Source organism: Centruroides sculpturatus, unplaced genomic scaffold, assembly GCF_000671375.1.
Source record: "Centruroides sculpturatus isolate CEXI.00-Female unplaced genomic scaffold, Cexi_2.0 scaffold105, whole genome shotgun sequence".
Taxonomy (NCBI): Eukaryota; Metazoa; Arthropoda; class Arachnida; order Scorpiones; family Buthidae; genus Centruroides; species Centruroides sculpturatus.
The window spans coordinates 658233-663967 of record NW_019384622.1 but is presented as its reverse complement, the minus strand read 5'-3'; the positions used below and the strand labels follow the sequence as shown (position 1 = coordinate 663967).

General features: G+C 32.2%; 1 pseudogene; it reads left to right on the top strand.

The window, feature by feature from the left end:
- The first annotated feature begins 3210 nt into the window (after positions 1-3210).
- LOC111625515 lies at positions 3211-4596 on the top strand (annotated as a pseudogene).
- The last annotated feature ends 1139 nt before the right edge of the window (positions 4597-5735 follow it).

Genomic DNA, 5735 nt, shown 5'->3' with positions numbered 1-5735 from the left:
TAATAATAATAATAAACGTTTATTTACAAAAAGGGAGAGTTTCCCTGTTAAGGGGGTGTTAAATTTAATAGGAAAAATTACAAAAAAGGTTGAACAGTTTACATATATAAATAATAATCATTGTAACATTAATTACAAGTATATTTTTGTTGCCCTAAAGTTATTAAATTAGATAAAATCATACTTATTTAGTAGTAATGAGCAATGAATGTTAGGTTTTTTTAACTTTTCTGTAATTTTGATACAGTAATTATATGGTTTATATAAAACTTTTTTATTATCTTTGTTGATATTTTAAGTTCAAGGAGTGGTTTAATTGAATTGTTCATTTGATATCAAGTGAGCAGCACACATTTATTAAGCCTTGACATTCCTGTATCAGATAGTAGAGTGAGAGTTTTTCGGAATTGCACCAAATAAAATGATTATTTGTAAAATTATTATAACTGTTATTGATGTAAATAGAATATTTATTAAGGCGTATTTGTGCTATTAATCTTTTCACATTTAAATTAATTAATTTATATAGCCTATATATGGTTGTGAAGATGGAATATGGAGGAGATTGGTGTACCAGGGAGGATATTTACTCTGACTTAAACTTGTTTGATCCATGTTAATAGACTGAGATATTTCAGATTCGATTAATAATAGCCATATTTCCAGTCTTGCAAATTATCTTTGAATAGCGTGTCAGATACACGAATGAGTTTAAAATTTTTTGAAATTTAGTTGGTTTGAACTTATGTTTTTGCTTTTTTTGATAATTTCCTGATGTCGAACAATTTGAAAAGTAAAATTTTTTTTATTTCAAGAAAAATGTGAAAATTATAAAAACGTTGCTATTTTTGTATTTTCGTACCAGTAAAGTTTTAGCATTCGTAAAAATTCTTTTCATACATCTGTACATTACGTACGATACACTGCATTTTTATAATGAGGAAATGCTTCGCATGGTTTATTTACCAATATATAATATACCATACTGTATATTAGTTTCCATTATAAAATATTTACTTCATTTCAAATGCGTATCACGATATATTCGATATATTCGTAGACTGTATATGAAAGTAGGTTAACTTGATTGACAAACCACCTGAATTGAATGACTGCAGGGTGAAATACTTTAAAAGCAATTCCCCCAATTGTAAATTAATCCATAGAGACACAAATTCATTCGCAGAAAGAAAATTAGAACTTATATTTATTAAGAGGAAAATTTTAGGGTGGGAAAAGGGTTTGGCCACGTTCCATTGGCCAGCTGAGGACCAACCAGGGAGCCAATTAAAAGTTTATTCTAATACTCTGTATCTGGACTGCTGTATGTTATTATGTATATAATTCGTCTCTGTAATCCAAAATTTTTGGTAGACGGACTCACAAAAAGTTAAAAAAAGAAAATACGGATAAATTAATGAGCCTTGATATAAAAAATATGTATCCCAATATAAACTGGGAGTTAATAAGAGATAGTTTAATAGAATTGAATGTAGAAAAAACTTTAATTGATTTGATACATTTTGCATATAGGAACAATTATTTTGAGGTTAATGATAAGTCTTACAGACAGATTGATGGTATAAGTATGGGGTCAAAGATGGGGCCAAAATTAGCAGAAATAGCTATGATTAATATAGATAAGAAAATAAATAACATTAAAGGCATAAAATTAATAGTGAGATACGTAGATGATTATTTAATAATATATAACAGTAGTTTAACTAATAAAAACATTATACATCCCTTTATAAATGGTATAAATAAAAAAATACAATTTGACATTGAACTAGAAGAAAACAAAAAAATTAATTATCTTGATATCACTATTATAAATAACACTAAAAAATTTGAATTTATAACATATAAAAAATCATGTGATGTTAAAAAAACCACTAATTACAATTCTTACATACCTGATTATATAAAAAAGAATTCATACCTGATGGAATTAAAAAAGATATATACACGTATAACAGAAGAACATAATATTAACCTTAAATTAGAAGAATTAGATAATAAGTTCATTTTGAATGATTACCCAAAATTTAAAATTAATAAGTGGAGAGCTTACTTCTTGAAAAATAGATTTAATACAAAATATAAATCTGAAAAACAGTATAAAAAATTCCCATACATAAAAGATATATTTGAAAATATCAGTAAAATCCTTAAGAAAGACAATATATGTTTGGCCCCATCTTTGTCTAATAAGATTACAGATAATGTTTCTAAATATATTAATAGAAATAACCTTAATAATATAGATCCGTTAAAAAAGACAGGTATTGTATACAAAATAGAATGTAATTATATGAATCCATGTAGTTATATAGGTGAAACTGGAAGGGTATTAGATGTAAGAATAAAGGAACACGAAGCGGCTATCAGATTGAGATATAAAAATTCGCCATGGTATGAGCACACGGAAAACAATAAATGTAAAATTAATCGCAATAATATTAAAATTCTACACCATGAAAAGGACATATATAAACGTAAATTTAAAGAACATTTAGAAATTAAGAAAAACCAAAATAATTTAATAAATATTTCTGATGGGATGGAAATAGATTCTAGATGGTACAAAATGATAGAGGGCGCTATATAGTTATAAAATAAAGAAGTTATTGCGATTGATTACAAAGTGGTATTCTAATGTATTGCTAGGTGGTTTGATTGGTCGTATACTATTTATATTTTAAAGGTATGTAATGTATTGGTTATTGTATACACTTGTTAAGTTTACAGTTTAGTCATAATGTATATTGGTTTTTAGGAGTGATGTTATGCAAACACTTCAAGTGCATTTTAAATGGAAAACAAATGGTTGGTGTTTAGATGTAGTGGTAGCCCATACACAACTTATACTTTAAGAGTAAGTAAGTAGTAATATTTTGTAATGTATTTGTGTCATGTACTGGTTATTGTAGCTTTTTATTGTTTTTTGAGAAATTAGCACTGAAGAGGAATTGGATGAGTATACCAACCTGAAATGCATCTGTCAATTTTTAAAGAATAAAAGTGAGTTCCTAACTAAAAGTTTTGCTGTGAGTCTGTCTACCAAAAATTTTGGATTACAGAGACGAATTATATACATTTATTCTAATAACTGTCCCTGTCTGATGTGACATGTGCTTAGTCATTTAAATGTTCAAGACCACAAAGATGTTTCAGTCTCTGATAGTTTCTTTCTCCATCATTTCCATAGCCATTAAAACAATGGCTATGGAAACGTGTGAGCACATCAATGTGCAGAGACATTGGATATAATGTCACCAGAATGCCAAATTCACTAGGTGACAGAGACCAATATGATGCCCACCTGCAATTGGTGACCTTCAAACCTCATACAATATGGTTGTTCGTCCAGGTTACGATTTTTTCTGTTTTCTGTTTACATTCCTTTTTGTTCGGAGATGGTTCCACAGAATATAGGACCTTGTGCTCCCGTGTGTGAAGACGTTAAGGCCAGGTGTCTACCGGTGTTAGAGGAATTTGGTTTCCCATGGCTGTCAGTTCTAGAGTGTAGCAAGTTTCCGTCCAAAAACAACGACATACAGATGTGCATGAAAGGACAAGAACCGACAGCAAAAGATCATCACCAACTTCACAGTTACTTCGATCGACGAAACGTCTCGAACCGTATTAACGTGCCTACCAAGCCTTCTTACAGGCGACACTACGAACCCGTGCAGTGAGTACAAAGTCAAAAGTTTCTACTACGTCAATCGCACTAGGCGTTGCGCCCAAACATGCAACGCCGAAGTGTTATTTAGTCGAGACAACAAGAACTTTGCAGAGTTTTGGGTTACGGTATGGTCCATTTTGTGTTTCCTTTCCACGCTTTTCAGCGTTTTTACCTTCCTCATCAACTCCTCGAAATTTCACTACCGAGAGAAACCCATAGTTATCATAAGCGGCATGTATAACGTATACAGTATTGCCTACTTTATACGTTTAATTGCGGGGCAGGAAGAGGTTTCCTGTTACGTGGACAGTCAGCACGAAGTGCCCATCTTGATCCAGGAAGGCCTGGATAACATCAATTGCACCATCATTTTTGTTTTCCTTTACTTCTTCAGCATGGCCAACGCAGTTTGGTGGGTTATTCTGGCCATTATGTGGTTTCTCTCAGTGGGTTTCAAGTGGACCAACGAAGCTATGCAACGAAGTTCTATTTACTTTCATACGTTAGGTTGGTCACTCCCCGCCGTGAAAACCATAGCTATACTAGTTTTGAGAGTGGTTGATGCCGACGAATTGACCGGAACTTGTTACGTAGGCAATCAGAGCACTCGAAATTTACTGGGCTTCGTCATCATCCCATCATTTGTTTACCTGATCATCGGTTCCATGTTCCTACTCGCTGGTCTTTATTATATATTAAAATCAAAACACTCGCCGGCCCTTCACACACACCACCGCAACAATTGTTGCAAAGTGGAAAAATTAGATATTGAAACAGTCAGAATTGGTCATTTTGCAGTACTTTATACTGTAGTGGCCTTGTGCATGCTGGCTGCAAACTTTTACGAATATTACTCCAGGGATATGTAGCTGGCAGCGGGTTCTAACAGCAGGCCAAATGTAAGTGTTTATGCTAGAGATCTTCATGTCGTTGGTGGTAGGCATAATTACAGGGTTATGGATATGGTCGAGTAAGAACCCATTGAACACATGGAAGCAGTTTTTTTTAACAGATTTAATAGAAAAGAAAGGCTGATGTCCATGTATATCCACGAAAGTAGCAACGAATCTACTGTTTAAAAAACTAGCTGAAAGAGTAAAAAGTGTAAACAGAACCTTTAACCAAATGTACCAATTTGTTTCTATTTTGTACACTTTCATTAAATAAACTTGAGCTATCTTGATTTGCTAATAAATTGTGTCGTAATACCGTGTTTCCCCGAAAATAAGACAGTGTCTTATATTAATTTTTGCTTTGAAAAATGCGCTAGGTCTCATTTTCAAGGAATGTCTTATTTTTCCAGGAAGAATTCACACTTATTACTGAACAAAAAAAATCCCAAGTCGAACTTAGACGAGAGTGACGTATATCCGGTGTGTCGAACTGTCGCCTTTTTATAGCATCAACATCGGACTCGATGACCAATTAATGCTTACGGAACCGTAGCACTATGCAAATGTCATGTGGCGTGATACCCGGCCGACCAATTAGCCATCACCAGCCGTAACGTTATGCAAATCTGTGATTCCCAAGCCATAGTCTTATGCAAATCATGCCGTGTGGCGTAATNTTAAGATGTAATGTTATTCTCCAGTGAAGCATGGTAAAACAAAGGAAACTAATGATCTGGGAATGGATTTTATAGATGTGAAGTGTGTACAACAGCCAAGTGGGTGGAACATTGTCGAATGCTTTTCTGCAGTCTATATTTGCCATGTGTATGTTTCTGTATTGTTTGTATGCTTGCCATAGAATGACTGAATCTGAGTAACTGTTTTTTACATCCCCTGTGATTTCTATGGCAACCTTTTTTGTTTTTCTGTAAGAATGTTCTTGTTTTTTTCAACATATTTGTATATTTTGTTTGCAATACAGATTATTATTATTTTCTTTTTCTTTTACTAGCATTAAATGAATGATTTAATTTTTATTATATATTATAGAATAAAATTTAATTTTACTAAAATATCATGTTTGGAAAATTGTATCTTTAAAAATAAAAATGCTTTTGATAACGATTCTTCTATTACTGATTTCTTTGATT